The sequence below is a fragment of the Myotis daubentonii genome, chromosome Y (genome assembly GCF_963259705.1).
Source record: "Myotis daubentonii chromosome Y, mMyoDau2.1, whole genome shotgun sequence".
Classification (NCBI taxonomy): Eukaryota; Metazoa; Chordata; class Mammalia; order Chiroptera; family Vespertilionidae; genus Myotis; species Myotis daubentonii.
The window spans coordinates 3,617,044-3,629,459 of record NC_081862.1 but is presented as its reverse complement, the minus strand read 5'-3'; the positions used below and the strand labels follow the sequence as shown (position 1 = coordinate 3,629,459).

At 50.2% G+C, this 12,416-nt stretch overlaps 1 long non-coding RNA gene across 1 annotated transcript in view; it reads left to right on the top strand.

Annotated features, from left to right (window-relative positions):
- Positions 1 to 4,092: 4,092 nt before the first annotated feature.
- Positions 4,093 to 12,416, top strand: part of LOC132225489 (uncharacterized) — a 141,214-nt gene continuing 132,890 nt past the window's right edge. Inside the window, exon 1 of the long non-coding RNA XR_009450955.1 lies at positions 4,093 to 5,235. This is a non-coding gene — a long non-coding RNA (uncharacterized LOC132225489). The remainder of the gene's footprint in view (positions 5,236 to 12,416) is intronic.

The following is a 12,416-nucleotide window of genomic DNA, read 5'->3' as shown; positions in this document are numbered from 1 at the left end:
ATTAAAGGGGAATCAGCCCACTTAGTTAATAAAGATTTCTGTCTATCAGTTGCTCTTACCTAGGTTGTAAATTACTGTATTAAACTAAAGTTCTGGGGTAGATTTAAAAGTTATAATGTTAATGCTTTTGATTTACAGCGATTCTGTGAACGGGAGTGGCCCACTTTCCAGGTGGGGTGACTGGATGCAAGGTCTTTTGATCTGACCACTGCCTGCCAGGTCCATTATGTCATATACGGCCGCCCAGGGCATCCTGATCAAATTCCTTATATTCAGGTTTGGGTTGACATATTGTCCAAGAAACCCCGGTGGATGAGGGCTTGCCTCCCAAGGCAAAAATTGGGACAGAGCCAGACAATTCTTTTGGCTGGGCCCCAGAAGGGAAAGTTTCCCCTGGTCCTTCAGGGAGAGCAGGAAGAACCCATTAGCCAGCCGCCCCCTATGGTCCCCTGGCGCCAGATCCAGGTGAGCCCCACCTCAGGCCCAGGCCACACCACAGCTCTTGACCGGGAGCCCCTACCTCCCCTGATGCCAATTGTCTTCCCTCCACACCCACCGATGGGAGGGGCTTTGTAAACCTTCAACCCCTTCAGTCCATCCCATACTAGACAGGGACAGTGTATAGAGACAGAGGGAGAGAGGGGGAGAACCTGCAGGACCCTGTGACATCCACCAGTCCTGCAGTTCCTATGTTGCCACTACGGCAGGCAGGCCCTCTAGATCTGGGGTCATTCGGGCAGCCCTCTGGGTATGTAAGGCGGATCCAGAAGCTATTCCCCAGCTCCAGACTAGATTGGGGAGTGAATAATCAAAGAAGGCGGGGCTGGATGCCTGAGCTGCCTGCAGTGGCCCTAAAAAAGCAGCAGCAGTGAGAAAGTGGAGAACAGCAGAAATTTACTTGACACTAGAGCTGCCCCGCTGCTGCCCAGTGAAAAATGAATGTTTTACAACAAGCAATACAAGACTTAGGCCTTTGGCTTGCAGGCTACAGCAGTTAAGCCAGAAGCCAGTGACTGGTACTAGTCTTCCTACCACCCCAAGAATAGAGCAGCAAGCCTGGGATCTATGAAAGCTGCAAATAGAGCTAGTAAAAAGTCTCTGTTTTCAAATGTGCTGAAAGGGTTTAATACCTGTTGCTGCTGGAAGAAAAGGGGCTGATATCCCCTTCCATTGCACTCCCTTTGAAGAGGCCTGGTTGCTACTCTGCCATAAAGGGGACTGGTAGGAAGACAAGGAAAGCAGGGCCCTGTAACTAATAAACAGGGTTAACAAAAGGGCAAAGAAAAGGGCACTCTCCCTGGACCTGGGAGCCATCAGGACTTCGAAATTCTCCAAGAGAGGAGGAGTCTGATTCAGAGATTGGCTGAAACCTCGTTGGGTTAGGAGGTCCGGAGGCTGCATATTGAACCTATAGACTGCAATTTGCTAGGCAGAGATCCAAGCCCAGCTGTATAGGGGTTAAGCTACCTGTGTACAGCAGAACAACTTTCTCCTGTGCCAGAATAAATTTTAAGGAAATTGGACAGATTGTGCTTGTGTCTAGAAAGAAGAACTGGCCGCAATACACAGCCCTGGCAGTAACCTGTAGAAAACTGTATAATAGATTCAGATTATGCCTGCATCTTCATTGACATGGCTCCGGAGAGACAAGGACAATTTTGCCTTATATAGGAAGGTCAAGAATAGACTTTAGTCACCTCCATAAAATGTTTGTACAGTCCTACCGTATCTCATATTTAGTAGCAGAAGATTTAGCTGCCTGAAGCGGCCATAGTGCCAATATTATATTTCATTGTATTAATATGTTATATTAACCTTTGATTCTATTACAGGTTTGAATGTAGCTGTAGCTGCCAGCAGTTGCTGTAGACTAGTGATGGTCTACAGTCCTTAGTAGTCTTTGGGAGTAACTGGCAAGTGTCCAGTCTCCCACACTGAGGGCCATTGTTATGGCTATGTGTTAGCTGTACAAGGAGGGGGCTACATGGGGTGAACCTCAAAAGTAGAGGGTGCCTAGCAGCTGAGAGGGAAGGTGCCCAATTGGGCAAAGAAGACTACCCATTAGGTTTTGTTCTCTATTGAGAGACAGTTGACAATTAGCAACCTGTATACTGTCTTGGAGGCCTGTGCGACCATGCCCATGGCAGGGGTGGCACAAAACCTCAACTGTAGGAAACTGGGGAAGGCCTATCTAGAACAGAGGGGGGTTAATAAAATAGTGAATACTAGCCCTCTGTTATAGGAATTACAGACACTGTGAGGTCCTGTGACATGTAAGACCCTATAAGGAAATAAAGCTCTTTTAGTCCGTTCTGAGAGAACAAATCAAGTAAGAGGAGCCCTAATACAGGGACAGCTGTAATTGTCTATTTAAATATAGACACATTGTAAATTTCTTCTTACCATTAAAAGACAGATTAAAGGCTGTGCTTCCCTCCAGGCGACCTGACTAGAACCCCAATAGTGACAGGGGAAAGGAGTCTCTCGATTGGTATTGCAGACTCTATTGGGGGGCAACCAAGCTGCTGCTTGGAGATCCAGAAACCTCTCTTAAGTGACAGGGACAGCCCATGGGCCTAACCCTGATGCCCCGGAAAGTTGGAGGGCTGTCATTGTTGCATTTGTTTCCCAATCGGCCCCAAATATTAGAAAAAATTGCAGAAGTTAGAAGGCTTTCAGGGGAAATCAATCTCTGAGTTGGTTGAAGTGGCCCAGAAGGTTTTTAACAATCGGAAGGTCCCAATGGCAGGTTTAAACACCCGGAGGGTGAAGGTCCTCCTGGCCATGAATGAGGAAAAAGGCCCAAGGGGCCGGAGAGACAATCAGAACAAAGGAAAGCTTTGTGGGAGAAAAGGAGTCCGATCCCGGCTTGGGAGAAATCAATGTGCATTTTGCAGAAAGGAAGGACATTGGAAAAGGGAGTGCCATGAATGTGCGGGGGAACCAACTCCTGTGCTGGTGGAGGAGGTGCATTAGGGTTGTCAGGGCTCAGCTGGTCCCTGTGAGCCCAGGATAAGTGGGGGGCCAAAAGGTGGACTTCCTTGTGGAACTTAGCACTCACTCAGGCCCTCTGGTAAGGAAAGGGAAAAAGAGTATGTTATGCCCAGATTTCAAGATCCCCCAAAGGACATCACCAGGGAGCGCTGAGTCCGATGCAAAAGCATAGAGTCTTTATTCAAGCCCGGGGCTTGGTCCCTCTGCCCCCCCTACTGATGCAGTGATAGGGTGTGAGAGAGCCCAGAGTCCTATGAGAACAAAGAATTTTAGGGCTTGGGGCCGGGGGGTGCGGGCACACTCGGACCACTGATTTGGCTGATTCTGGTTGGTTGAGTGAGGGCCAGGGGCTAGTGATGCAAGGGCAGGGTGCAGCTAGGGTCTGGTTACACAAAGACGGGGGGGGGGGGCGGGGGGGGCGGCTAGCATACTTTTGGCTTTGGGCTAGTTTCCACCTCTTTCCCATTGGCCGAGATAAGGGCAGGATGAATAACTGATACATTCTGCGGCTTTTTCTTGGAAGAGGGGTTAAGGACACAGCTATCAGTCCTGTTCTGTCCTTTCAAGTAAACTTTTCAGCTTCCTGAAAACAGCTGCCTTGTACCCTGCCACACTCCTCCCTGACGCGGAGGCAGAGGCCCCTTTGCATGACTGCGAGGAGACACTGACTACTCTCACTTCCCTCCGCAAGGACCTTGTGGACCAGCCCCTGCAGAATCCGGATGAGACCCTCTACATGGACGGGAGCAGCTTTGTAGAGGAAGGTACCCGGTATGTGGGGGGCGGTAGTAGTGACATGAGGAGGTGCCAGGGGAGATCTACAATCTGCCAGGATTAGAAAGAAGCCCTGGTGAGAGCCCCAGCACTTGCCCTGCCAGACCTACCCAGAGAATGTAGGGATATATCTCCTCACACTGCCCTTACAGGAGGACACGGGAGCCACCTTAAAGAAGTCTCCTGACCTCAGGAGGAAAGGAAAAAGCTCCTGAGATACTTAACCACCTGGACGCAATATAGGAGCCAAGGAATTGGCTAAAAGACCAGTAGGGCCCCTAGAAATTCTCATAGCCCTGACAGCATGAAGGCTCCTAAAGAAGCCTACTTATTTGCTGGAGGAGCAGAGGCTAGCTGAGAAACTAAGGGCCCAGGAAGGAGAGGCTGTATGGCTAATTCTGCCAGACAGGAGGCCTATAGTGCCAGAAGCCCTGGGGTGGACCATCGCTTCCCAGACCCATCAGAGCACCCATCTGGGGGGGAACAAAGCTATCAGAACTACTAGGAAGAGAATTTTACATCCCAGGGCTCCAGAAAATATCTCAAGAGTTGGCTAGAAGGTACCAAGTGTGTGCCCAGGTGAATCAAGGGCCCCCTGTTGTGGCCGCTCCAGGACAGCGATTCCAAGGTCAGAACCCCAGAGAACACTGGGAAGTGGACTTCACCGAGATACCAGGAGGACAAAGTGGGTATAAATACTTGCTGGTTTTCATTGATACCTTCTCTGGCTGGCCTGAGGCATACCCAACCAAGGCAGAGACAGCACAGGTAGTAGTTAGGAAACTCCTCACTGAAATTGTCCCCCGGTTTGGCCTGCCACTATATATGGGGTCCGACGATGGCCTGGCGTTTATAGCCAAAGTTACACAATCCATAGTTAAGGCTCTGAGAGTTACTTGGAAATTGCATTGTGTTTATAGACCACAGAGTTCTGGACAGGTAGAGAGGATGAATCAGACCTTGAAGGAAACATTAACTAAGTTAAAATTAGAGACTGGCGAAAACTGGGTAAGTCTCCTTCCTTTTGCCCTCCTCAGAGCTAGGTGCACCCTGTACATAAAAGGACTCACCCCTTTTGAAATTATGTTTGGCAGGCCACCACCTCTTCTTCCCTGCCTAAGGGAGGAAGAAATTGCCCGGCTGTCTACCCGAAATTTGCTTAAGTCCTTACAGGCTTTGCAGAGCAGCGCCATGTCAGCACAACGGGTGGTGAGAGCCATAGGAGAGGAGAACACACCAAGAACCGGTCCAATGCAGCCTGCCTTCTCTCCGGTGATCTCGTATGGGTGAAGTGCCACGACCCTAGCAGCCTGGAACCTAGATGGGATGGACCCTACCAGGTGGTGCTGAGCACTCCAACTGCCATCAAAGTCGCAGGAAAGAGGCACTGGAAATTGTAACCCCGTCTTTCTCATGCCTCTCGCCTGGTGAACTGACCAATGGGAAGGAGAAAGACGTAGGGACTGAGTCTATGTCAGCGGCCAAGACCCTGGCCAATTCTTCACCATCAAATGCTGAACTCTTCCCCGGTGGCTCGACCCCTACATTGCCAAATGCCTCCTCAATTTCATATCGTATAGGAGGGTGCTGAATCAAAATTTGATTTGGGCATAAGACCAGTAGGGAATGTACTAGGGTGAGGGACTGGGACACGGAAGGGTTACCAATTGTATTAGGGTCAGGGATCGTGGCAGAGAAAAATTACTAATTGTATTAAGAAACAAAGTGTTATAATATGCTCCAGCCAGGTGTGACCCTGTTTTCCTACTGAACTTTTAACCCTGCCAGTTAATGCTTTATAATGCTCGCCAATAAAAGCCTTGCAGGACCCTTAGTCTGTACCACATGCTGCTAGGCTCCCAGAGGGGGAGGGACGTGCTGTGGTCAGCTGGCCAGCTTAATAAAGGCTCTTAAATTTTAAATTCTAAATTGGTGGTCTATCTCGCTGAGCTAACCCATAACAGGACATCCTTGGAGTTTGAGTTTATGTGAGTGGGAAAGATCTGGGTCATGAAGCGAGTGTAGAGTTCTTATCTGCGCTTCTGTTCTCCTGCAAGGGAAATGGACAGAGAAGGACAAAGCATTTCTTGGGGAGTGCAAGACATTGTCAGTATGGGGGATTGAGCGTGAACAGAGTCACAAAGTACTTTCTGAGCATGGGAAACAAAAATTCTAGGCCTACGGAATATATTCTTCCAAATATTGTATTGGAGATAATGCTGATGTTCTGGAGAGGGACAGTCTCCAAACCAAGGACAGGAAACATTGCTCTGCTTCAGTGTTGTGTTTTTTGTTTTTTTCTTCTTAAAAAATGCAGGGCATTTGTGTTTTCTATGGGTTGTGCACACCTGTATAAGAGTGTTTCTGTTGATATTTTATTGAAGGGGCAAGGGCTATGCCCTCCATCTTACCTTGGCCGTGTGCTTGGCAAAGGCTTCTTCCCGGAAGCCCAAGCCTCTGCTACTCTGCTAGCCACACCCAGGACTTCTTTGAACTAACCAATGACAATCAAGGAACGTGCGTGCCATGGATATGACCATATCCTGTGTGATAAGACCTGACTTGCACCTGGCCAATCGGCAGGGTCCACAGTCATCTCTCCGCCCCTCACTCTACCCCCCTATTAAAACCCCTTTTTCCCACGGGGCTGTCTCTCTCGTCTCGCGGTTGTGTCAGTAGAGGCTGGGAGCCAGAACTGGGTCTGTAATCCTATCTAATAAAAGAGAAACATGGTAATTAGTGTAAGACAGCTACCCTTCCCATTGGCTAATCAGGGCAATATGCAAATTAACTGCCAGCCAAGATGGCAGCTGTCAGCCAGGCAGCTTGAAACTAACATGAGGCTTGCTTGATTCAGTGACGGAGGACTCCAACGTTCCCCGCCTGCTGCTGCAGATCTCTGAGCTGCAACTCTAACCAACTATGTTACAAATATAGAAGCTAAACAAAACCCCAGAAACCTGCTTTAGTCTGCTGGGCTTCAGCCAGCAGGATCGCAACATTGTTTCAAATACTGAAGATAAACAAAGGCCAGAAACCTGCTTTCAGCAGCGGAGGCCTAAGAGCTGGAGCCTCAGAGCTAAATCTGGCCCATAATAAAAAAGAAAACAGAAAAAAAGGAGCTATTGGGAGCTTCAGTCACCTGCCAGCCTGAAAACAGCCCTCAGCCCCTCCTCACCCAGGCTGGCCAGGCACCCCAGTGGGGAACCCCACCCTGAAGGGTGTGTGACCAGCTGCAAACAGCCATCATCCCCTCACCCAGGCTGGCCAGGCACCCCAGTGGGGACCCCACCCTGATCCAGGACTCCCTTCAGGGCAAACCAGCCGGCCCCAACCTGTGCACCAGGCCTCTATTCTATATAGTAAAAGGGTAATATTCCTCCCAGCACCGGGATCAGTGGAGCTGCGAGGCCTGCTGGCACCGGGATCAGCATGAGAGGGGGCAGCACCCAAACCCCCTGATCGCCCTGTGGCTCTGTGTGTGACAGGGGGCAGGGCCACAACCTCCCTGTCCGCCCTGCTTTGTTCATGATAGGGGAAGGCGCCCCAACCACCTGATCAGCCCTGCTCTCTGCCTGATAGGGGGAAGCTCCCCAATCCCCTGATCACCCTGTGGCTCTGTGTGTGACAGGGTGCAGCGCCCCAACCCCCTGATCGGCCCTGCTCTGTGTGTGATAGTGTAGAGCCACAACCTCCCCATCGATATAACCCCCCCATCGGCCCTGCCCTGAGTGTGAGAGTGGCGGCGACCCAACCCCCTGATCGGCCCTGCTCTGTGGGTGATAGAGGGCGGCGCTCCAACCCCCACCCAATGGGCCCTGCTCTGTGTGTGATGGGGTAGAGCCATAACCTTCCCATCATCCCTGCCCTGAATGTGACAGTGGCGGCTCCCCAACCCCCTGATTGGCCCTGCTCTGTGCGTGACAGGGGTTGGCGCCGCAACCTCCCCATCAACCCTGCCTTGAGTGTGACAGGGGTCGGTGCCCCAAACCCCCAATCAGCCCTACCCTGAGCTTGACTGAGGGTGGCATCGCAACCTCCCGATCCGCCCTGCTCTGTGCATGTGGTGCCCCAACTCCCCAATCGGTCCTGCTCTGAGCTCGACCAGGGGCTGCACCTAGGGACTGGGCCTGCCCTCTGCCACCCGGGAGCAGGTCTAAGCCAGCAGGTCATTATCTCCCAAGGGGTCCCAGACTGCGAGATGGCACAGGCCAGGCTGAGGGACCACACCTCCCCCCCAGGGCACAAATTTTTGTGCACTGGGCCTCTAGTAAGAATAATAAAAGACTCTTTGCTTTTGAATCAGACACGGCTGGCTTCCTGGTGTGGTCTATTGGGTATCTTGAAATCTGGACATAACATTTGGGGGCTCGTCTGGGATCCCCAAGACCCTCGAGGGACCCCCGATCCGGAGAGTCTGACTGACCGCAATAAATGTCTGTGTGTTGTGTATCCTTTTCTGTGTGATATATATTATCTCTGAGGGACTTGTCCTGTATCTGGAGGAATGGCTTCTAGATGGTATTTACAGTCAAACTCAGACTGGCTAAGGGTTCCAATCTGGCCTATCTTTTAAAAAAGGTAGAAGAGAAGCATTCCTAGGCAGTTTTCTACTGCCTCTGTTCTGGGACTTGTTCTGTATCTGTCCTGTGTGAACTCATTTCTGAAATTCTGTAAGTTTCCGTAATGATCTAAGTGGATGCACTGGGGGATCACGGGCAGGAGGAGTCGGAGGACGCCTCGATCCTCCATCTGCAGGGGTGTAGTTTTGCTTCCACGGAGTTGGAATGTCTGTAGAAACCCCTCAATCTGAGAATAGGCGGGTCGCTCCCGCTGGTTGGCACAGCCATTGTCTAGCTTTCGGTTTTTGCTTCCATGGAGTTGGAAGGCTGTATTTTCAGGCCCTCTTAGTTTTCTGTGTTTGTATGTTTTTTTCTGTGGGCTTACTGGACGGACTCAGAGTGCTCCTTTGGGTATTGTGATTGATCATTCCAAGGAGATTGGGGGAGGCTGTAGAGTTCCCTCAGGAGTTGGGAAATTGTTAGGAATTGAATGGATTGTTTGAACTCTGAATGAATGTCTGGTGAAAGTGTGTGAGTGTGGAGGGAGGGAGCCTGCCCTCTCCCCTCCTTTGTGTGGCTATCTGAGTATGCCTAGTATGAAGTCTAGATGATAGAAGTTAATCTATTAATTGAAAATGCCTTATATTTTATTTGAAATGTATCCTTAAATGTAAAAGTATTGATTTGAAAAATGCTAAGTATTTAATTTGCTACCTAAGATTTAAAGCTCTGAAAGTTTAAGGTCTCTTTTCTTGCCATTAAAAAGTTTGTTTTAGTAGAGGGAGGAGTAGACATGCCCTTCCTCTAGCATGCAGGTAATCTATTAAGCATGACTTTGGGAAAAAATACGCCATCTGAGTCATTTGCTGAAACTTCCTCCATGAATGTGGGGGAAGGGAAGAAAGAAGCCCACGTGGCCATCCAATATGGACATCACTCCCCAAGAAAGCCACTTCTTAGCCTCATCTTCGCCATCTTTATCTTTTTTTTCCCAGCTAATGACTTAATTCATTCGGGATTTCTGTGCACATGTAAAGGGAAAAGGCCAGTTTAAAAACGAGTGTGCATAGTTTTGAGCTGGACTTGACATTTTGCTGTGTACAGAATAAAAACCTGAGACTGTTTTGGCCTTAAAAATGGCGGAGATGAACCTGACAAAGACATCCAACCTCCTCAGATGCCACAGTTCAGGGTGACCTTGAGGGCTATTTGGTGAGAGCTCTTTTGAAATTTACCACCCTGAGGCAAGTATTATTAGGAAGTTGATAGTCAAGTTTACATGTGAATAGCTATGGGTTTGCTTCTTGACTTCCCCAGCAGGAAAATTGTTACCATTTTGAAATTTAGCAGCTATGCCAGGCCTATTGGCTGGAAACTTAAAACTTTTAAGTTCAAATCATCTATGGGGCAGGAAGTGTTCTTGCCTCGCGGATTTATTTTTATGTCAAAGTCTTTAAAAGGGACTGATATCAGTAATCCAATTTCTGAAGTAAAGTATGATTATTTCAGGTAGAAACTGGTTTCATACTGATCTTAGAGGGCTCCAGTTCAGTGTTCTGGAGACCCAGAACATGACTAAGTATAACCTATGTTACCCAAGGACTCTAGATAATGTGTTTACTGAAAGAACAAAGCAGAACTGACTATCCCCATACTTGTAGAGCTGGGTCTTCAGCCTGACCCCCCCACCCCCCACCAGGGAGTGACCACAGGAATGCCAGAAATGTCCTAACTCCCCCAACCACGGCCTGAGTGGACCAATGAAGCTCAAGGAACGCAGATAAGGTCCTAACAAGGCTATACCATATATTGTTCCCTATGTGTTGCTGTTGACCAATCAGGACATAGTGAGGGATGGCTCAAACCTTAGAATGTGTTGGTCACTTCCTGACCACTGTGCTGTAAGACCCTGACCAAAGTTACCAGTCTCTGTAACCCACGTCACTTACCTAAGCCCACCTAAATGACTAGCCCTATATAACCTTTGTTCTCCTGGGAATCGCACACTCCCTCGGCTGCTTGCCGCTGCGTCAGCAAATGTGGCTGATGTGGGGGTGGGGGGGCGGTAAACTAGTTTGAATAAAGACTCTCTGCTTTTGCATCAGAGGAGGCTCCATGGTGGTTGATTCTTGGGGACCCTGAACTCTGGGCATAACATTTGGGGGGCGTCCAGGATCCCCAAAATGCACGAGAGACCCCAATCCGGAGGGTCTGACTGACTGCGGTGTCTGTGTAAGTGTCTGTGTCTGATCTGTTCTGTGCAAGCTCGTTTCTGAAGTCTGAAATGCCTGAGATGGTCTCAGTGGACACACTGGCAGACCTTGGGCGGGAGGAGTCGGAGGACGTTCCGATCCTCTGTCAGGAAGGGTGTAAATTCCCCTCACGAGGGGAGTGGGTTCCCCTCGAAACTCTGGGATGAGGCGGGTCGCTCCCGCTGGTTGGCGTAAGGCCATCGTCCAGTTTTCGGCTTTGCTTCCGCGGGGTCAGAAAGCTGTTTTTGGGCGCCTTTTTTTGTTTGCTTTCTGTGTTGTTTTGTCTAATTTTGTGGACTTACTGAACAGACGTTATGGGACAGACTCAAACTACTCCTTTAAGTATTATGATTGATCATTTTAAAGAGGTTAAAGGAAGAGCTAACAACCTTAGTGTAGAGGTGCGGAAAAGCCGATGGCAAACTCTCTGTTCCAGGGAGTGGCCGGCTTTCAATGTCGGGTGGCCGCCGGAGAGGACTCTCGATCTCCCCACCATCTGCTGGGTCAAGGAAGTTGTCTCCCGGCCGAAAGGGGGCCACCTGGATCAACTCTCTTACATTATTACTTGGCAGGACCTCATGGAGGACCCACCCTCTTGGCTTAAACCCTTCCTCCCCCCGTGCACTCCGGAGCCCGTTCTTGCCTTGCAGGAAGCAGATAAGAAGAAAGAGAAGGAGAAGGCCGCCTTGCTGTCAGCTCCAGCTCCGCTCTACCCGGTCTTGCAAGGGGGAACCGACGATGAACTAATTTTTCCTCCCCAATATCAGCTCCCTAGGACGCCAGAGAGATTTGATCCTCCCTCATCGCTGGAAGCTGATGCAGTCCCAGGAGTAGCCTGGGGCAGAGTCCTGGGAGTGGCTGGGGGTGGAGTCCCCAGAGTGGCTGGGGGCGGAGTTCCGGTAGTGGCTGCGGTTCCGGCAGGAGGCCCGCCCCTCACCAAGCAGAGGGCTCAGTGGGAGCTGTCTGTCGCAGTCCCCAACTCCACCATCAAGGCCCTGCCCTTACGAGCCACTGGGCCCCCAGATGCGGAAGGCAACCAGCCCTACTATTGGCCTTTTGCAACCAGCGATCTTTACAACTGGAGGGCACAGAACCCTACGTTTTCCAAGAAGCCGGCGGGGCCTATTGACCTGTTTGACTCTGTTCTTTTCACCCATCAGCCCGCATGGGACGACTGTCAGCAGCTTTTGCAGGTCCTGTTCACAACGGAGGAGAGGGAGAGAATCCTCAATGAGGCTCAGAATGTGGTTCCCAGCGTAGACAGACACCCCACCACTAATCAGGCCCAGATAGATGTCTCTTTTCCCTTAACTAGGCAATGTACAGCAGGAAAGGGATGAATCTCCAGCTGCCTTTTTAGAATGGATCATGGAGGCATACTGCACTTATACACCCATGGATCCAGAAGCTCCCGAAAATAGAGCGGCTGTAATCATGAGTTTTATAAACCAGTCAGCCACAGACATTAGGAAGAAACTGCAGAGAATAGATAGATTAGGAGTTTTCAGGACTTGCTGGAGGTAGCCGAAAAAGTGTGTAACAATCGGAAGCCTCCTGAGGAAAAGCAGGCCCACGCCATGGCGGCTGTCAGTGACAAGCAGACCCAAAATCTGGCCAAGATTCTGCTAGCCACCACCGCGGACTCCCCTGAGGAACGGACTTGCCACCTACACCAACTGCCAATGACCAGGAGGGAGGTAAGGGGGCCACCCAGGGCAGGAAAAAAAAGCTGCAACAGAACCAGTGTGCTTACTGCAAAGAAATAGGACACTGTGTCCGAGAATGCCCCAGGAAGGTCGGTAGGAAAGGAATTAAGACAGACCAGGTGGAGGTC